A 22,613-nucleotide genomic window follows, 5' to 3' on the forward strand; every position below is an offset into this window, starting at 1 on the left:
CTTTACACTATAACTATGGTCTTAGGGTTGGTCTTTACCTTCTATGTATATAATTTTCACATATGTCTCTCTGTTGTGCATTCTTACCTATGGGATATTTTTATCTGCTTTGGAACTGCCACACTTGCAACAATATGTGAACCCTTATTATTTGACTGTGATATACCGTATTTTCCGGACTATAAGACGCACCTAGGTTTTAGAGGAGGAAAATAGGGAAAAAAAATTTGGAAGCAAAAAATGGTAAAATATTTAATATATGGGAGTTGTCGTTTTGCAACAGCTGCAAGGCCACATTGACAGGTGACCCTGCAGCTGTACGGGGACGCATAGAGTGTTTTTTTTTTGCGGGGCCAGAAGTACTTTTTAGTTATACCATTTTGGGGAATATCTATTGCTAAGATCACCTTGTATTGAAAAAAAACCTGGTGGTTTATGATATATGATTTTCTACTTTTATATATATATTCTAGGGACAGGAGGTGATTTAGAACTTTTATTTATTTCATATTTTTTTATATATTTTTAAAGGTTTTTTTTTTTGTTTTTTTTTTACTATTTTTATTCCTCTCCCCAGGGGCTTGAACCTGCGGTCACTTGATTGCAAGTCCCATAGACGCCAATACAACTGTATTGCCGTCTATGGGACATTCTGTCTATTAGTATTACGGCTGGTCATAGAGACCAGCCGCAATACTAATACAGCAGTGACAGGCCTGGGAGCCTCATTAGGCTCCCGGCTCTCACCCGAACAGGTCGGCTCTTGCGATATCGCCGCGCAGGAGCCGGCCTGCAACTTCACAGGTACCCACCGGCCCCGGGGGAGAAGGGGCTGCTGATACAGACTACAGACCCGGCATCCGCTGTACTAGAGAGGCGGATGCCGGCAAGGGATAGACGCCATCACAGGTGCCGGGGCCTGAGACATCGCAGCGCTCCTCTGCCCTGCATGAAGCCAGCGGCGGGGGGACAGAGGACCGGAATAGCATCACCGCTGCTGGCTTCATGCAGGGCAGAGGAGCGCAGCGATGTCTCAGGCCCCGGCGTCTATCCCTTGCCGGCATCCGCCTCTCTATTACGGCGGGTGCCAGGTGCCACATTCGGACTATAAGACGCACCCTTCTTTTCCCCCCAAATTTTGGGGAAAAAAAGTGTGTCTTATAGTCTGAAAAATACGGTACATACTTTTTTCACCCTAGACCTATATACTATTTATTACCACACACCACCCGCCTCTTTGTGAAGCATTTACCCCCTGTTGTTTATGTGTAATTTATGTTTTCATATTTATTATCACTTAATAAAAATTGTCATTTTATTTATTGTGTTGCTTCTGTCCCTTCTTGGACATAGTCATACTTAGTTTATTTTTGAAGCAGTCGCTTTTTTGTGTGCCTTGTGTTACAAAATTTTTGTGTGAGGACATTATGGACATATGCATTGTTACCCAACTTTCACAGAAGTCTGAAAGGCAAATCTGACAATCTCTGGATTAAGGACATTTATTTTATATTACTTCAGGTATTAGGTAGGTATATGATATATTTAATACTAGCCTCTTCCCCCGACTTCTTCTGCGTGTTGTTGGCGTCAATGATCCACCTATATTCAGGAAATTGCTGCTGTTCATCCTGCTCCGGCGTTTCAGCAGCTTTCAAGCTGTCCTGCTGCTGAACTTGTTCCTTGCACTGTGCCTGTGATTGTTCTGGCATCTCAGCAGCTCGCTGGGACGCCATATAATCAGAGTGTTGTTGGCATTGACGATCCCCCTGAGCTCCGATTGAGGAGAAGTCTGTTGACTGCTGGCTACCTTCATAGCTCTCCTTGTTTTAGAATTTTGCAACAAATTAGCTTTTCTTTTTCTCAGCATGTTTAAAATTGGCAAACTGCCAATTTGGATTAAAGGTGTTTTTCTCATCTGAGTGTGTCAGCCTGGAGCAGATCAGATAATATGAAAATGCTTGTACACAATGGACTCAGTGTTAGCTGAGTGTTTACATATAGAGATAACAGACCAGGCTTTATCAGCCTGCTGCCAAGAGCAGTTTAATATACTATATGAACATAAATTCATAAGTTGTAACATCTCTGCCTGTTCTGGTCTCTGCGACACCCTCTGCTCACATGCTGCGGCGCAGGAGGCGTGCACAGTTTGATAACTTGCTTAGAGTTTTTGGTTGCATTGTCTGAACACTGTCCTATTCCTTCACCTTGTTAATTGATTTTCCATCACACCCGTCTCCTTCACCTTCATTTCCCTCTGCTCCTCTAAGAGTTAAGTTTTGTTTTGCCCTGTGATTGACCGCCTGCCTTCCTATCAGGTTCAGGGCAGGTTCTTCCTCCCTATTTATTCTTGGTTCGCATTCACATTGTTGCTTGCTATTGCCTCGTACTTGATAGCGGTTTCTCTTGCTGTTAATTTACTTGTATTCTTAATCCTGACCTCTGGCTTTCCCTATTGACTATTCTTTTGGATTTCGATTTGGCACTGCATTGCTCTACTGTTACCGAACCCTGGCTAGCTGACCTCCCTTTGTTGTTGTTTGTCTTGTCTGTGTTTTGTGTGTCACATATATATGAAGGGATCGTCTTCTAGTTGCCGCCTATTACATAGGATAGGGCCTGGCAAGAGGAAGGGACAGTGGGGGGCTTCAGCTTAGGTCTCACTGTCTCTTGTGCCCCTTCCTCTAGGGTTCTCCAGCAGCTACTGGGGAATTGTCATTTACACACTGGGGAACTGCTGTCTGCACTTCCCTAACATAATAGCAAGCCCAAAAACCTACTGCCATTTCTTCCCTCCAGATAAGCATGGATCCTATTCAGGGCCTTGCAGCAAAGTTGGAGGGATTGGCAGGCCTGGTAGCTGAGCTAGCTAGACAGGCTCAGACCCTTACTGACGCTGCTGCATCATCCCCAGCTGTTTTGTCACCTTATAAGGTCAAGATGTTACTCCCAGATTGTTTTTCAGGGGACTGTGAAAAATTTGAAACTTTCAGGGAGTCTTGTCGTCTGTACTTTCGTGTTAATCCACATGCAACTCAGGCCCAAATGGTGGGAGTGGTTATATCTCTGCTACAGGGGGATCCACAAGCTTCGGCCCTTAAAGGGGTACTCCCACCTCACATACTCAGCAGTCTTCACTCTTGTAAAATCTTCTTTCTTCCTGGTTTCTTGCATCATTTGGTGGGCGGGGTTTCACAGGCAACCTGCCATTTAGCTCCGCCCCCAAATTCACGTGTAGCTCCGCCCACCCACATTGGACTATGAAGTACAGGCAGCAGCAACTCCATTCTGTGTTACATACAGAGACTGCCTGTCTCTGCCATAATGAACACAACTGAATTAGCTAGCCTGATAACTGGGAGAACAGAAGAAATGAAAGCAGCTCCTCTCCCCTATCTGAGTGCAGGACCTAGGTCACGTGGTGTAGACACAGGATTAGCTAGATACACAGGCTCGCTCCCTGCACTTAGCCCCTCCTCCCTCCCCCCTGAGAGCAGCACATACATCATTTGACTCAGGAGCAGCTAGGTCAGGGCTGTGGCCACAAAAAATTGAATAAAGTAAGATAGTGGACAAACAAAGCAGTTTTGCTGAAGCAATGTATTTAGGAAAAGTCTTACATCCACATTAACCAGCAGTATAGATAGGATCCTTGTGATGGGACAACCCCTTTAAACTCCCTCCTGACTCTGATGAGTGGTCTGATTTGGAAAAAAAAATTAAGTCCCTGGGCTCTATTTATGCTGAGCCAGACCACATTGCGCTTGTGGAATGTCAACTCCTCACCATGCGTCAGGGAAAACGCTCTGCAGAGGAGTATTGCTCAGAGTTCTGTAAGTGCAGTGTAACTACAGGTTGGTGTGAGTCAGCTTTAAAGGCTCACTTTAAGCAAGGTTTGTGTGATCGTGTTAAGGATCTCTGGATTGGTCACCCAGATCCCCCTACTCTTGAGCAGGCCATGACTTTGGCGGTCCATATTGACCGTAAGATCCGGGAAAATTTAAAATAGAGAGTAGGGCCTGTTGCCTCCAAGTTTTCTGTCTCTTTCTCTCTCTCTCCTGAAGAATGTTCCTTTCCTACCATCACTTCTGGTGAGGAACCCATGCAACTGGGAGCTGTGGACGCCAGAACACGACGAGAACATCGTCTCAGGAATAACCTCTGCCTGTACTGTGGTTCTGCAGATCATATCATCCGAGACTGCTCGATCAGACCGCTGACATCAGCAAAAAAACTTCAGTGCCTGAGTGGTAATCAGAAGAACCACTCAGGCAACCAGGTATTTGGTGGAAATAACAATAAGATGTTGTTATCTGTGTCTTTGTCCTCTGGGGACAGATCTGTTTCTGGCCAGGCCCTAGTTGACTCTGGGTCTGCAGCTAACTTTATTAAATACTTGTTTGTTTCATCTTTGGGCATTGAGCTTTTGCCACTTGATACCTCTCTGTCTGTAACTGGAGCGGATTTTGCCCCACTGGCCAGGGGAAAGGATCAATAACAATAACATTAATTACATTGCAAGTGGGTTCACACATTTGGAGGTCATAAGCCTTTTTGTTATGGAGCATCTGTCTGCTGATGTTATTTTGGGGTTCCCCTGGCTGAACCTCCATAACCCTATTTTTGATTGGGGTAAAAAGGAGTTGGTAAAGTGAGGAAATCAGTGCTCATCCCACTGTATTGCTTTGCATTCCTTAGATTGTGCCAGTGAGGAAAAGGTCTTAACTACTAAAAGTTGGGAACGCCCCTCTGGTATTAAAACCTGGCGGTATCCGAAATGCCAGGTGAATAAAAAACGTTTGTCTGCTCCTCAAGCATCTGTGGTTCAAGCAGAACCAAAATACAAGACAGGGAGAATTCAGAATCCCTCTAGAACTGGTTTGTCTGGTGAGGGTCCAGTGGCCCCTCATAAAAGGGGGGGTACTGTAACATCTCTGCCTGTTCTGGTCTCTGCGCCACCCTCTGCTCACATGCTGTGGTGCAGGAGGTGTACTCAGTTTGATAACTTGCTTAGAGTTTTTGGTTGCATTGTCTGAACACTGTTCTATTCTTTCACCTTGTTAATTGATTTTCCATCACACCTGTCTCCTTCACCTTCATTTCCCTCTGCTCCTCTAAGAGTTAAGTTTTGTTTTGCCCTGTGATTGACAGCCTGCCTTCCTATCAGGTTCAGGGCGGGTTCCCACCTAACAATAGTTATACAGAATGTACTGACCGTAATGCTAAATAGGTTCTCTTCTTGAAAAAATCTCTATGACCTGTAGTATTATATTTGGGTCAGTGTGAAGAAGGGACTAAAATCTAACCTGGGAATATTGCAGTAATGGTTGACAGTGAATAGACACTATACATTTGTTTTACATGTGATCGTGAACCTCAGTAACATGAATCACAAGATAGCGCTTGGTTGCACATGTGTGTTTTGTCCTGGATATGATTTAATCATAATTAATAAGGATGAAGTTTTATATACATTTGTTTTTTGCCTTTGCGAGGCATCCCTAACTCTACAACTATTCCTTGAGATATAGATTTTAATTTTGATAGAGATCTAGACAGGGTTAGACCCCCTGCTACATTTGACTCCTTGGTCTCTACTCCAATTTAGTTACAGGCTTGAGAGATCCATAGGTCCCCTCAGGACGAGGGATGTTGGATTCACACACACAGTCCCCTGTGGCTGCTATGACCCTTCATAGTTCAGTCTGATAACCCTGCAGTTGCCCAGGAAACTAACAAATGAATGATTTGTAAATGTTGTAGCCTTTATGACTCACCTACATTCAGTCATTTGTAATTGTTCCTGAGCTACTGCAGAGATCTCTAACATTTTAAAGTGACAGTAAGGTTGGAGATCCCCCCCCAAAATGTTCTCCCTACATCTAAGGGTGTATGGCCGGCAGCTTAGAGCTGAAACTTTTAGTGAACAAACTGAACAAAAATCAGTGATGAAGAAAGTTTAAAGTGGAATTGTTACTATCCAGAGATAACTTGTGGGAGGAGGAAGAAAAACACAGAATTATAGTAAGGGATGACCTAAAGATCTACTTCAGACACGAAAGCATTGCAAAAGGCATGTGGAACGAATGGCAAAAGCTGCATGAAAGATCCAGTCAAAGCAGCAAGTTGTTTCTGCTAAGGAAACTGAACAAACTGAGGCATAACAAAGAAAATGGCATGCAAGAGTCTATAAATGCATTGTAGAGGTGGCTGCACAACTAATGTCAGTCGGTGAAAACAGTAAGGGTGTGTTCACACGATGTAACGTGCCGTGTGATCTGGCACGTATACGGCGCGTGAGAGTTTGTGCGCCGTAAACGCTTGCATTGATTTCAATGGGAGTTAGGATCGTATACGCCATGTTATTTTGCGGCCGTGATTTTGCAGTGGTAGCATAAATCACTCCCTCACTCCAGCAATTAATAAATTGTTTGATCTTATACACTTTTCCGGTAGTGTGCGCTCTCACTTCGGTACATTTCTGAACATAAGTGCATGCCCTACAAGACCCACATTTGTAGGTCCAAGTTGTCTTAGTGCTATTCAACCAAGTTGTCTCTGGTGGAAGTGGACTCAGATGACTCCTAGTTACACAATCTGCCAAGATTCTACCCCTCCTGTAGGTGATCGAGGCGCGGGTTGTTATACACCCTTTAATATCCTCGTCCTGTTGAAGAATTCCCCAGAAGGTGTCAAAAATTTGCGATGCTTCTTTGACATGTTTATTGTATGTACGGATCATCCAGACTACATTGGTCTCCGCGGTCTTCGCTTTCGGAGTCAACAGAGACTCTCCAGGTGTGGACCTGGCGATCTCTCTTGCTTTTTCCAAGAGTCCTCCACTTAGAGGGACAGGGGCACTCAGAACCGCTACAGCAGTCAGAATCAATCCCTTAGTAGAGGAGTCAATCTTTATGTTCCCGCAAACTGCGGTTTTCACCACACATCATTGTTTTCTGCGCAACGCTGCTCTTTAAAGCCTCCTGATGATCTGTTAAGCAGGGAAACGCATTGAGGACATTACTAGCAGCTATTGGACTTAAGGGGGAGCTTATATTGGGGGTAATCCCTGTGGAATGGCGGCGTTTAATGGGACTGACCGGGCTCACTTTATCAAATCCATAGAAAGAGACATCGGATCCATAGAGTAACCCTCTTATGTCTGAGATAGCTAGGCAGCAATAGTATGCATATATCTTATTGTTAATGCTATGATAGCCGTGAGCATGAACATAGGAAACAGAGTGAAAAAGTGCTGATAGTACTGGACCTTAGTATGTAGAGTCTGTACCCTTTCTGCTTGGCTAGAGTACTGTTCCTCTTACAGTGTCCTCCAGTAATTAGTAGCTGCCTGGGCTGTCCTTAGGGTTTGGGAAATCATAGATTACAGTGCCTTTTATTATACACCCACCAACCATGAACGTGGTTACCATGAACGTGGTAATAAAGCGCATACACTTTTTGCTAAGATGTTGAGGGACTTTCAGGCTGCCTCTAGTTCTTATGTCCTTACAGATGCGATGGGTACTGTCCAATGCCATCCAGATGTGATTGCCGCAGCATTTTAGAATTACTACTAAGCTTTATAATCACCCTTCACCACAGCTCTCCTCTCACCATCTAAGGGATTTCCTGGCATCTTGCCATTTGCCCTCCATGGGAGAACACTCTGACTCTCTGAATGGTTATGGCTACAGATGAGCGAATTTTTCCTAAATTCGATTTGGCCAATTCGCAAAAGGCCTGTAATTTTCTCCCCTCAACACACAACAGCTAATAAGCAACTTATTTTACATGACCACCATGACGGCTACACAAGGAGGTTGACCTCTGACCCTCTGTAGGGACAGGAACTGAGAGACTAGTTAAATACCGCACTCCCACCACCATACACCAGTATTTCCTGTCCCTACAGAGGGTCGGGATGAGAGGCTCTCCTCTGTTGGGGGAGGAGATCCTCTCATCCCGTTCCATTAAGGATGTGGGGGTCTCGCTGTTGCCTGCCCCCGGGTGGATAAGCTCCCCCTTCCAGCGGTCCATTAGGGCTAATGCAGGGGGAAGAGGGTGCCCGCTCCGGTCCGGCACATAGGGAAGGAACGGCCGACTTGTGGGTACCGGTGTTTCAGGAAGAGACGTCATCGCAGGCTGGAATTTTAAAATGCCGGGCAGTGAGGGAACTAGGTGGCATTCCTGCGAGGTTTGTGGCGTATCACTGTATGCTTCAGCATGTCACTACCTGAGTCACAGCTGTCGGTGACAGATCACCTGGCTTCTTCTTTCTCCTCTGGTGTTGTGAGGACCTGGAGCAGCTGCTCTGTACCGGAGTTATTTTTTAACAGGACAGAGTGTAATTTGGGTTTCCTTTTCTCTCCATTTTTAGGTGGAGACTGAAGGTTCCCATAGGGGCAAGGATGTATCAAAAAGACCCAGGAAATGTCCACTTTGTAGGAAACAGTTGGCTGACTTCTATTCTAAAGCCCTATGCTCAGGATGTACGGCAAAAGTCCTTAAGGAGGAAAAGCCGTCATTTTTGGAGGACTTTAATTAAAGAAGAAGTCCAGTCCCCTTTTTCTAGCTTTCTGCCCCAGTCTAGTTCTGAGCCTCCCCGGAGAAAGCCTAGGGTCCAGGCTTATTGTTTCCTTGGACTCGGATAATGAGGTCTTTTGCTCATACTCTGAGTCCATTGGAGAAGATTTCTCAGCTGTTGATCATGATGATAAGTGAGAAAAAGTATTTTTTTTTTGCTTTAGAAGACATGGATGATTTATTGAATGCTGCATGTAAAACCATGAATATTGAATAGGAAGTGAAACCTAAAACAATTCAGGATGATATGTTTGGGGGCTTGAAGTCTAGAAAACGGGGGATGTTCCCTGTTAACGAGGCTCTTAAGGAGTTAGAGACAAATGGTTAGAGACAGAAAAAAGGATTTCAGTCTCTCGGGAGTTTAAAAACCGCCTTGTGTTTCAGCCAGAAGAGTCAAAAATTTGGGATAATATCCCTAGGGTGGATATTCAAGTGGCTAAGGTAGTTAGGAAAACAGACTTTCCATTTGAAGACTCAGCCCAATTAAAAGACCCAATGGACCGTAAAGCTGATGGACTCCTTAAAGGGGCTCTATCACTGGGAAAAGTAATTTTTAACTAATCACATCCTTGCATAGGCTTTAGAAATGCTACTTCACACCGACCTTTAGTATGTAAATTGCCTCAGTGGTTTCTGAATATGTCCGTTTTTATTCATATGCTAATGAGCTTCCAGCTAGCACAGGAAGTTTCCAGCAGCACTTGTCTCTCCTATTATTTCTCATGTGTGTGTGCAAACAGGAAGCTGAGTCATCATTATCATCATCAGCAGGCTCCCATAGGAAACAATAGGAGAGGAGTGCACGATGTATCTTGCACCAGTCTAATTAACATATGAATAAAAACGGACTTATTCAGAAACCACTGGGGCAATTTACATACTATAGGTAGGTGTGGAATAGTATGTAAATTTCTAAAGGCTATGCAAGGATGTGATTAGTTAAAAATGACTTTTCCCAATGACAGAGCCCCTTTAAGAAAAATTCGGAGACAGCTATGCTGAGTCTAAAGTCTAATATAGCGTCCACTTCAGTGGCTAGGACACTTTTTATCTGGCTCTCGCAGTTGGAGACTCATCTTAAAGACAAAACCCCCCAGAGAAGATATCATTCAAGCAGTTCCCTTACTCGTATTAAAATCAGCCACAGAGTTTCTAGCGGACTCTTCAGCTGAATGTATTAGATTTGCAGTAAGAGGGGGCTTTGCTACGGATGGCCGCAGGGCCTTATGGCTTAAAGAGGACCTTTCACCATTTTGCCCCCAGGCAGTTCTACATACTGCCAGAAAGCTGACAGTGCGCTGAGTTCAGCGCACTGTCGGCTTTCCCAATCTGGGCCCGGTGTGAAGAGCTTACGGTCCCGGTACCGTAGCTCTTCTATGGTCAGAAGGGCGTTTCTGACAGTTAGCCAGAGACGTCCTTCTTCACAGCACAGCCAATCGCGCTGTGCTGTGAGAGCCGGGAGGAACGCCCCCTCCCTCCATGATAATGCGTTCCTCCCGGCTCTCACAGCACAGCGCGATTGGCTGTGCTGTGAAGAAGGACGTCTCTGGCTAACTGTCAGAAACGCCCTTCTGACCATAGAAGAGCTACGGTACCGGACCGTAAGCTCTTCACACCGGGCCCAGATCGAGAAAGCCGACAGTGCGCTGAACTCAGCGCACTGTCAGCTTTCCAGCAGTATATAGAACTGCCTGGGGGCAAAATGGTGAAAGGTCCTCTTTAAGTATTGGTCAGGGGATGTTATATCCAAAGCCAAATTATGTAGTTTGCCTTTCTCGGGGGAATTCGTGTTCGGACCAGAACTCAACACAATTCTCGAGAAAGCGGCTGACAGAAAGAGTTCCCTGAGCAGAAACAAGTAAAAGAGCCCTATTCCTTTCACTCCCCCAAATCCCAGAGGGATAGTTATAGGGGGAAAGGGTAAGGTGGCAGATGAAGCTACCCTAAAGGAGGCAAGGGGAGGGGTTATCTCCTCAACCCAAACTCTTCTTCCTCCATTAGACCCGAGGACAAGTTATGACGCCAGGGTCGGGGGGAGGTTAAAGGGAATCCTGGTAGAATGGAAAAAAGTAACCTCAAATCCCTGGGTTTTACAAGTCATAGAGTCAGGGTACAAAATAGAATTTGTCAGTTCCTACCCCCAGATTTTAGGTCTCTACCCAACCTTCAGGGTTTCTACAGCAGCAGGTTCAGAGAAAAGTGGCCAGCCTTCTAGAACTTGGTGTGTTAACACCAATGCCTGTTCTTCAAAGAGGGAGGGGACATTATTCCTCCCTTTTCCTGGTAAGGAAATCAGACAAATCTTTCAGATTGATCATAAATCTGAAATACTTGAACAGGTGGGTCCGATATCGCCACTTCAGAATGGAAACAATCAGGTCGGCCACTCCCTTGATTGCAAGAGATGCCTTGATGTGTACCTTCAACCTCAAGGATGCATATTATCATATCCCCATAGCGGTATAGTCCAAGCAGTATCTGAGATTTGCGATTCAGTCCCACTCTGGAGCAGTTCTCCATTATCAATTTTTGGCTCTACCCTTTGGTATCTCTTCCACCCTGAGGGTGTTCACCAAGGTGATGGTGAAGGTGGCATCCTCCCTAAGACAGAAGGACTGTCTCATTATCCCAAATCTAGATGACCTTCTGATATAGTAGCAGAGTCATCCAGGGCCTTAATCAAGAAAAGAGATTTTGTAATCCAATTCTTGAAAGTCCTAGTTTGGATTATAAATTATCCAAAGTCAGATGTTCTCTCTCAGAAGGAAAGGAGGTTCTTAGGGGTACTCCTAGACTCGCTAAGGCAGGGATCCTTTCTGCCCCAGGACAAAAGAGAAAGGCTGAAAGCCAGCATTCTATCCTTTCAAAAGGTGAGGAGGTGCAGGATAAGACAGGCCATGAGTCTTCTGGGACAGCTAACAGCCTGTATCCCTTGCGTCAGATGGGCTCAAAATCACACTCTGTGTGTTCAGAGGTGGACCCTAGGTTCCTGGAACCGTTCTCCATCCTCCCTAGATACCAGTATCCACATCCCCCAAAGAGTGAAGGACTCCCTGGAATGGTGGCTAAAAAGCAGCAATTTAGATGTAGGGGTTCCTTGACATTGCTGTCCAGTCACCTTGGTTCAGACCGACGCAAGTTTACAAGGTTGGGGGGCAAAGATAGGCCCAGATTACCTTCAGGGGACTTGTAAGGGTGCATTCAGACTACGTAACGCCGGGCGTGTATGAGAGCCGTACACGCCGGCATTACGGCAGACTGCCGAACACTTCCCATTCACTTCAATGGGAGCGCTCGTAACAGCGGCGTTTACGAGCGCTCCCATTGAAGTGAATGGGAAGTGTTCGGCAGTCTGCCGTAATGCCGGCGTGTACGGCTCTCATACACGCCCGGCGTTACGTAGTCTGAATGCACCCTAAGGGTGCAGTCGTCAAACTACAGAGAGTTAAGGGCAGTTTGGGAGATGTTAAAAGCAGGGGCATTTATGCTTCAGTGTCAATATGTCCGGATTCTTTCAGACAACATCACAACAGTGTCTTACATCCACAGATAAAGGGGCACAAGATCCTCTTCCCTAGCTTTTCTGTCTTACAAGATCCTCAGCTGGGCAGAAGAAAACCTCAATTCCCAATCTGCCATTCATTTGAAAGGTCCAGAAAATCTGTAGGCGGACTTCTTGAGTCACCAAAGACTTGATCCAAACGAGTGGAGCCTAAACCATCAGGTTTTTCAGATGCTGGCTCAATGCTGGAGTCTTCCTCAGGTAGACTTGTTTTCTTCCAGAGCAAACGCAAAGACAAGCACCTTTCTCTCCCTAAGACCATCAGACATCCCATGGGGGAGATAGATGCGTTTGCCCACAAGTGGGACTGGGACTTGGCTTATGCGTTCCCTCCCTTTTCATTGATCCCAAAAGTATTACAGAAGATCTGCAGTGAAGGAGCTAGAGTAATTCTGATAGTGCTGTTCTGGCCAAAGAGAAGTTGGTTCTCTCTACTTAGCTGGCCCTAGACGATCCATGGATTTTGCCGATAAGGACGGCTCTGCTTCAACAGGATCCTCTCACATATCAAAAGCTGGACTATCTTCACCTGTCAGCATGGATCCTGAAGGGTCCTTCCTGAGATCTAAGGGCTTCTCTGAAAAGGTCACCAATGCCATCTACCTCAAAATCTGGAAACTGTTTTGCTCCTGGGCCCAAGACTCCCCGCCTAATCAGAACAGCTCTAATATAGGTCAGATTTTAGATTTTTTACAGTCAGGTTTAGAGTTGGGCCTCAGCCAAAGTACTCTAAAAGTGCAGGTCTTAGCACTCAGTGCCCTTTTTGACACTCAGCTTGCGGATCATCGGTGGGTGGCAAGATTTTTTAGAGCAACTGCTAGGTTCAGACCTCCCAAGAGATCTGTCTCCTCATTGGGATCTCTCGATGGTCCTGGATGCTCTGTGTTGGGATCCGTTTGAGCCCATTGACAACATCCCTTTAAAATTCCTGTCCTGGAAGATAGCTTTCCTGATCGGTATACTGGGTACTAGGGGAGATTCAGGCCCTCTCTTTTAGGGAACCTTATCTTAGAATCACGAGTGACAGGATTGTCTTAAGGCTAGATTCAAATTTTATGCCTAAAGTAGTGTCAGAATTCCACAGAGAGTAGGAAATAGTCCTTCCCTCCTTTTGTTCAAATCCCTCCTCACCAAAAGAAAGGGAGTGGCAGGCTCTGGATGTCAAAAGGGAAGTGGTTTCCTACTTGAAAACTATCTCCTCCTGGAGGAAGCACGACAATTTATTAATTAAATTTGAGGGTAGAGATAAGGGGCATAAGGCTTCCAAAACTACCATCGCAAGGTGGATTAAGGCGACAATCGAGCAGGCTTACCTTTTAAGGAATCTACCAGAGCCAGGGAACATCAAAGCTCGGTCAACTAGGGCAACTTCCTCCTCTTGGGTGGTAGTCATGCCCTGGGAGTCTGTAATTTGGTATATCTCCTTGTGTAGCCGTCATGAAAAACTGGCGTTAGACTTAACGGTAACCTTGTTTCCATGAGTTCACAATGACGGCGTCTAATTACCCTCTCTAATTAAATATTAATATGTGAGACATCATGCTGTAGTTTATAATTTAAATCCTCTTTCCTCTGTAATTTGGTAAACACTGGTGTATGGTGGTGGGAGTGGTGTATTTAACGAGTTTCTCAGTTTCTGTCCTTACAGGGTCAGAGGTCAACCTCCTTGTGTGGTCGTCATGGTGAACTCATGGGAACAATGTCACCGGTAAGTCTAAGGGTGCATTCACACTACGTAACGCCAGCGTGTATCACAGCCGTACACACCGGCGTTACAGCAGGGCTGCCGAACACTTCCCATTCATTTCTATGGGAACCGGCATGCGAGCGCTCCCCATAGAAATGAATGGGCTGCTTCTTTCACTGCGAGCAGTCCCATTGAAGTGAATGGGAAGTGCCGGCGTATACGGCAAGCTCTGCTCATGCCGTCCCGTACACGCCGGCACTTCCCATTCACTTCAATGGGACTGCTCACAGTGAAAGAAGCAGCCCATTCATTTCTATGGGGAGCGCTCGTATGCTGGCTCCCATAGAAATGAATGGAGCTGCTTTATACGCCGCTTATTATGAACGTCTTTTACGTTCAGAATAAGCTTCAGGAAACGTAGTGTGAATGCCCCCTAATTCTGTTTTTTTCCCCACTAATAAACGCCAAGAAAAGGCGTTATAAAAGAGACTGAGTTGAGTGTCCAAAACCATACCCATAGGTGACTTTCCACCCATTTAAATGAATGGATACCAGACCTTGGTGTGGATAAATGTGGGATTGGCCACAGCTTTATTAAATAAACATAAACCAAACAGTGAACAAACAAATTTCCATGTCCATGATGATATCCTGTAACTCAAGCATGTGGGCCCTCTTTCTTTAACCGGTTAAGGACCAGGCCCAAAAGTATGTTAAAGACCAGGCCTCTTTTTTCAAAACTGACATGTGTCACTTTAAATGGCAATAACTTTGTGACGCTTTAACTTACACAAATGAATTTGAGATTGTTTTCTTGTAACACATTATACTTCATGTTAGTGGTAAACACTAATCAATATTTTTGCATTTATTTATAAAAAAAACTAGGAAATTTGATGGAAATTTGAAAAAAATTGCAATTTTCAAAATGTGAAATTATCTGCTTTTCAGGCAGATAGTCATACCATCCAAATACATGAATAAATATTATCTCCCATATCTCTGCTTTATATTGGCATCATATTTTGATTGTCTTTTAATTTATTTTGGACGTCACAAGGCTTACAAGTGTAACAGCAATTTTCCAGATTTACAAGAAAATTCTCCAAACCAATTTTTTAGGGACCACTTCAGTTCTGAAAGTAATTATAAAGGCCTGTATAATAGAAACCCCCATAAATTACCCCATTTTCAAAACTGCACCCCTCAAATTATTCAAAACAGCATTTGGGATGTTTGTTAACCCTTTAAGCATTTCATAAGAATAAAAATAATATGGCAGTGAAATTTAGACATTTCATTTTTTTTCACTAATACATTCATTTAGACCCAAAATTAACACATTCACAAAGGGTTAAAGGAGAAAATGCATCTGACAGTTTATTGTGCAATTTCTCCCGTGCACAGAAATACCCCACATGTGGGTGTAAACTGATTTTTGGGCACACGGCAGTGCATGGAAGGGAAGGAGCGACACTGGGTGTTTGAACAGCAGATTTTGCTGGAATAATTTTCAGCGCCATGCCTTATTTGCAGAGACCCTAGAGTACCAAAACAATGGAAACCCCCCAAAAGTGACCCCATTTTAGAATCCACACCCCTCACAGAATTCATCAAGGGGTATAGTCAGCATTTAGACCCTACAGTTGTTTCACAGATTTTACTAACATTGGGATGTGTAAATGAAAAATTACTAAAATGTCACTTTATCTCCAAAGTTTTCATTTTCACAAGGGGTTAAAGGAGTAAAAGCCCCCCACAGTTTGTTAAACAATTTCTCCTGAACACGGCAATACCCCATATGTGGCTATAATCTGCTGTATGGGAACATGGCGGGGCTCAGAATGGAAGGAGCGCTATTTTGCTTTTGGATGGCAGATTTTGCTGGAATTATTTTTAGGTGCCATGTCGCATTAGCAGAGCCCCTAGAGAACCAATACAGTGGAAACCCCTTAAAAGTGACCCCATTTGGGAAACTACACCCCCCACAGAACATATTAAAGGGTAGAGTGAGCATTTTGACCCTACAGCTGTTTCACAGATTTTATTAACATTGGGCCATGAAAATGAAAAATTACTTTTTTTCCAACAAACTATCAATTTAGCCCCAAATTTTTAATTTTCACAAGAGGATAAAGGAGAAAAAGCTCCCTAAAGTTCGTTACACAAATTCTCCTGAACACAGAAATGCCCCATATGTGGTCATAATCTGCTGTATGGGAACATGGCGGGGCTCAGAATGGAAAGAGGGCTATTTGGCTTTTGGAGGGCAGATTTTGCTGGAATATTTTTCAGGTCCCATGTTGCATTTGCAGAGCCCCTAAAGTACCAATACAGTGGAAACCCCCTATAAGTGACCCCATTTTGGAAACTACACCCCTCATAGAATTTGTCTAGGGGTAGAGTGAGTATTTTGGCCTCACAGGTGTTTCACAGATTTTATTAACATTGGGACGTGAAAATGAAAAATTACTTTTTTTCCCAATAAATCGTCCATTTAGCGCCATAGTTTTAATTTTGCAAATAGTTTAAGAATTAAAAGCCCCCCACAGTTTGTTACACAATTTCTTCTGAACACGGCAATACCCCATATGTGGCCATAATCTGCTGTATGGGTACATGGTGGGGCTCAGAATGGAAAGAGCGCTATTTGGATTTTGGAGGGCAGATGTTGCTGGAATAGTTTTCAGGGGCCATGTCGCATTTGCAGAGCCCCTAAAGTATCAATACAATGGAAACCCCTCAAAAGTGACCCCATTTTAGAAACTACACCTGTCAAGGAATGTATCAAGAGGTATTATCATTTTGAGCCTAAAATGCTTCCCAAAAATTAATGTACAAAATGAAAATTGAAATTTTTAAAAATATGCCATTTCGGTGCCCAATACGTTGCACCCACTTTGTGTTGTCAGAGACCTGCACTCCTAAAACTATTAAGGGGCCATCCCGGGGGTCAAAAAATTATATATGTGGGTGTAAACTGCTGCTTGGGCACACAGCAGGGCTCAGAAGGGAAGGACCACTGTGCGTTTTAGCTTTTGGGGTACAGATTTAGAGGGACTTTCTGGGTGCCATGTTGTTTTTGCAGAGCCCTGGAGGTGCCAGTAAACTGGAATTCACCAAGAAGTGACCCCATTTTGTAGGGGCAATTTTAGGGTCTCTGCAAATGTGACATGGTGTCCAAAAACGAAGAATCTAAATCTGCACTCCAAAAGCACATATTGCTCCTTCACATCTGCGCCCTGCTGGGTACCCAAATAGCAGTGTATGCCCACATGTATGACACTGGTGTACCCCGGATAACGGACTTAATACCATATGTGGGTAGAATCGGCAGTTTGGGCACAGCCGGGGACAGAAGGGAAGGAGCGCTATTTTGGTTTTTGGAGCACAGTTTGGTTTTTGGACGTCATGCCACTTTTGCAAAGCCCCTGAATTGCCAATAAAGTGGAATCCGCAGACATGTCACCCTATTTTGGACACTACCCCACTGATGGGATTTATCAAGTGGTGTAGCGAGAATTTTTAACCCTTGAGTGTTGCATTTATTTAGTTTCCAGAAATGAAATCGCAACTGATAGAGAAGTTAAAAATGAAAATTTTACAGATTTGCCATTTCAGCGTGCAACATGTTGTGCCCGACTTATGTCAGCAGAGACACTCCAAAAACTGTTAAACGGGTATCCCAGGCACAACAGCTTTTAGAGCGTTCATCTCTGATACAAGGTGACCACAACATATTACGCACTGAAAGGACGTATTCCTGGAAAAATGGTCATTTTCACCTCTCACAATCCGCTTCGTATTCATTTATGGATAATAAGTTATAGCAACACTTGGGGGTTAAAAATGCTCTCTGTACCCCTGGAGAAATCCTTCAGGGGTGTAGTTTCCAAAATAACGTCTCATATCAGGGGATTCCACTTTACTAGCGTTTCAGCTCTACAAAAGTGTCATGGCATCCAAAAACCAAACCGTCTATGCTCCAAAAACCAAATGACCCTTCTTCCCTTCTGTGTCCGGCTGTGCCCTAATATCAGTTTATACCCACATATGACATTACGTCCGTTATCCAGGGTACACCAGTGTCATACATGTGTCATACATGTGTCATAAACTGCAGTTTGGACGTACAGCAGGGCGCAGAAGGGAAGGAGCGCTATGCGGCTTTTGGAGTACAGATTCAGATGTTTGGTATCTGGACGCCATGTCATGTTTGTAGAGCCTGTAAGGTACCAGAAAAGTGGATTCCATGGGGTACCAGGAGTGACCCCATTTTGAAAACTGCACCCCTCAAAGAATTTATCAGGGGGTGTAGTGAGTATTAGTATCCCGGACGTGACTGCACAGCGGATGGCGAAGAGGGAATATATAAGCTGTGCGGAGAACATTGCAAACACCAAATTCCCTACTATGTCCCAGTAGCTCCTATGATTGGGGGAGTCACTCTGGGGGTCACTCTGGGGGTCACTTCTGGTGTCTGTTCCCTCATAAGCTGTAAATCTGGGGTGTCCCCTGATATCCGCTCGCACCGCTTATATATTCCCTTCCTGACGCAGCCAGTTGTGTTCTAATAATTTGGCGATTTTTGAGGGTTTTTGTCTTCACATTGTGAGATGCTATATTTTCTTTATTTTTCTGGTGACGCGGCCATATAAGGGCTTATTCTTTGCGGGATGAGATGCATTTCGTAATGACACCATTTTTGGGTGTCTACATCTTTATGAATACATTTTATTAACCCTTTTTTGCTGGATTTAAAAAAAAAAAATCAATCCTGGCATTACGTTTTACTTTTTTAATTTTGCGCCATGCAGCGTACAGTATAAGTAACATGTTCCCTTTATTCTGCGGGTCGGTACGGTTACGGCGATACCTCATTTATATTATTTTTTTATGTGTTACTAGTTCTGCAGAGGAAAAACACATTTGGGGACATAAATCAATGTTTTTTGCATCGCATCTTCTAAGAGGCGTAACATTTTTATTTTTCGGTTGACAGTGTTGGTTGAGGGCTTATTTTTTGCGGGACAATGTGCGCTTTTTATTGGTACTGTTGTCGGATGCATATGACTTTTTGATCACTTTTTATAGCATATTTTGTATGGTGAGATGGCGAAAAATCATTACTTCCGGCGAGTTTTTTCCGTTTTTTTTTCCCGACGTTCACCGTGTACATTAAATATTATTTCAGTTTTATTGTACAGGTTGTTACGGATGCGGCGATACCAAATATGCATTGCTTTTTTTAATTTTTAGTGCTTTTTTTTATATAATTCATTTTGTATAGAAAAAAGGGATTTTTGGACTTTAGAACTTTATTACTTTTTTCATACACTTTTTTTTTTTTTTAAACTTTTTTTTTTACTTTTTCATGTGTCCCTTTAGGACACTTGAATCAGTTGATGCTTTGATGAAAGCATCAACTGATTCTGCACAATAGCAGACAGGACACGAGCAGGACATGAACCTGCTCGTGTCCTGTAAGCTGCAGAGGAAGTGAGCCCACTTCCTCCATCGCCGGGCAGAAGCAGCAGGTATGTGGGGGCTCTGGTAGTCTGGGGTCACTGGCCAGACCCCAGACTACCTTTTACTGACATTGGCACCCCCCGATCTCGCCGCGGGGGGTGCCGATCACTTTCAATTATCGGCGTATCCCTTTCGATCGCGCCGTGATGTTTGACGGCGCGATCGAAAGGGTTAACACGTCCAGTCGGACTCAGTTCCGACTGGACGTTATGGAGGAAGGGGTTAGGTGTTAGTAACACCTAACCCCTGTCCCCCCCGCACCCCTCCCCCCGCCAGAAAGGTACCTAAAGGCCGGACGTATTTCGGCAATAGTCCGGTCTTTAGGTACCAGCACATGAGGCCGTAAATTTACGTACGGCGGTCCTCATGTGGTTAACCACGATTTACTTGGGCATGGTCTCCTGCCATGCTGTGACATCTGTAAAGAAAGACAAATAATTACCAGACCATATCAAAAAAAGGGCAGGGTGGGCGGGTGTATTTGACACCAGACAGGCAGAAGGTAAGACCCCGCCAACGTTCTCTCCACTGTATTTTATACACACACATCCCTCCATACTCTGACACTTACTGAAATGTCATCTTCTTTAAAAATACACAGTACTTTATTACCGCCCCTCAGTCTCTGGCTCTTTCCTTAACCACTTCAGGGCCTTCCAAAACTGCGGAGATTAATGGATAACTATTTATTTATTTATTTTTTAAGAACAGGGTTCATTTGGGGTATTTGCAGCCTGGGTAATGGAAACATCCATTTCAGACCCCAGAGTATAATAAGAGACCCAGGGGAGGATACAAACATAAAAATCTTACCTCTTACTTACCTCTCCCTGGTTCCAGCGCACTCCCTGCTAATGTCGGCCATCTTCAATGATGTATGGGATGTCACTTGAACCTGGCTTGCGTCGCATAAGGACGCAAGCCTAGCCCACGTGACATCTGTGACTTCACAAAGTAGGCCCAAAGCCTGCCAGAGCCTAGGAGAGGTAAGTAACAGTCTTTATGTTCATCTCTCCTGGGCCCTTGATCATTATACTCTTTTCACACCCCAGAGGATAATGACAGCGGTGTTTGTGGGGTTTGTGGGCCTGCGGCCTCACTTACCGATCCCTGCTCCTGCTCACAGCCACCCCCACAGAAGGAAGAAGTGCTAGTGGCAGTGAGCAGGAGCCAGAATTGGTAAGTGAATAGGGCTTGTTACCTGCTGGAGTAATTCCCTGGCAGTTACGCCCCTGCTGCCACCTCCTTACTGATGTTGCTGCCTTGTTGGGAATGATGGTCATCCACCAACTATCCACTACTCCATACATCTAAGCCATCTAGGGTTGCAGGACACTCATCAGTAAACAAGACTGTTTTTGGAAATCGCAGCATGCCAATTATATCTACGGAAAAGCCGGCTGCTTTCCCGTAGATATTACGGTAACAGAAAATCTACGGAGGAAAACTCAGTGAACTTTCTGTTCAAAGTGCTGTGGTAAGAACCGTGATTCTTTCCTGCCGCGCTTGTAGCCACAGCACTTTAGTGCTGCGTTTCCAGCCCGTGGGGCCTTAGCCTTAAAGGGGTTGTACCATTACAAGGATCCTATCTATACTGCTTGTTAATGTGAATGTAAGACTTTTCCTAAATACATTGCTTCAGCAAAACTGCTTTGTTTGTCCACTATCTTACTTTATTCATTTTTTTTTTACACATCCCTTGACTTATCTGGTCATAAGTCAAGTGATGTATCTGCTGCTCTGAGGGGGGAGGGAGGAGGGGCTAATTGCACAGGAGCGAGCCTGGGGGCGGCAGAGGAGTGGAATAACAGCATCACTCCTGCCGCTGCTGCCTTCATGCAGGGCAGGAGCATAGCGATGTTGCAGGCACCTGTGCTGGCGTCTAACCCTCCCCGGCATCCGCCTCTCTATTACAGCGAATGCCGGGTCTGTATTTGCATTGTGAAGGCTAGACTGGTCTTACCATCTATGAACGTGCACGCAGGGCCAGCGGCATCTCGCCGCTGGCTTTGCATATGTAACCCTATGTAACCCCGCCCACCAATGACGCAACAAAGCAGGAAGACAGAAGATTTTACAGCAACGAAGACTGGTGAGTATGCGACGTGGGAATACCCCTTTAAGTAGGTTTCCTTTAATTGGGCCTCCTGGCAAGCTAACTACGATAGGCGTTTGAGATTAAGTTCAGTGCTCCAAAGAAACCTGTGACACAATACCATCCATGAGTTTAATTGAAAAATATAGACTTATCCTAGGTCAGAACAGGTAGGCCCCCTAAATAATGATAATGGAGAACTAGTAAGCGGGACAGCACCTGAAAGTTCTCTGGAACAAGGTCACCAAGGAGGTAGCATTGAGGTTCAGTCTCCCAAACCAAGCCAACCCATACCTGGCACTCCCTCCCCCCTCATTCTCTCTGTTACTTGTCTGCAAAAAATAAATTTTGAATGGTCCTTCCCCAAGAAATCACAAAAGTGGTCATATGTTAACATGTAACGTCCAGTTAAGATGTTTTCGATTGAAATAACTTTTGATTTCAGAAAATGGGACCTCTTATTGCTGCAAATTCAACAAATGAACATTTTCAGATCTTTACAACCTATAAAATGTTTAGAAACTCTGATGTGCATAATAATTTGGAACAATAGACTGATTTTTTAATTTGTGAAAAAAAAATGTTTCATTGGGAGTTTTTTTCCAATAAAATTTGATGTATCCTCTAATGCTTTTAGAATTGAACATTATACTGAATATCATTTGCATCAACCATTTAGGAAAATCAGAGAATATAATTTGAAACATATAATTTGAGTTATGTATTCTAATTTTAGCCCTAGCTATACCGTTGAAAGATTTTAGCTGACCATATTTGACATTAAAAGTTATGTTTTATGCTAAGTGTTGTTTGTTATAAGAGAAAGTGTAGCAGTCAGTGCCCATTGAGATTACGGTATAATTTGGGAATTTGGCAGGTGCAGGTGCTGTTTTCTCTTATTAATTTATGTGCTGCAGAAACTGGAAATATGTATAAAAGTAGGGGGGCTTATATATGAAATAATTCTGTAAGGAAGAAAGCTCTAAAGTACATGCTATGTGGGGAAGGGGACGCTTTCATCTACATAATATGTACAGGAGAAGACAATCTGTAATATCTCTCTCTTGTTGGGGGTTGCTATAAGTATATAAAGCCTCTATAAAGATCTGATGTATGGGGACAGGGGCATTGTTATAAATACTGTGTGTGTG

The sequence above is a fragment of the Leptodactylus fuscus genome, chromosome 2, assembly GCF_031893055.1.
Source record: "Leptodactylus fuscus isolate aLepFus1 chromosome 2, aLepFus1.hap2, whole genome shotgun sequence".
Classification (NCBI taxonomy): domain Eukaryota; kingdom Metazoa; phylum Chordata; class Amphibia; order Anura; family Leptodactylidae; genus Leptodactylus; species Leptodactylus fuscus.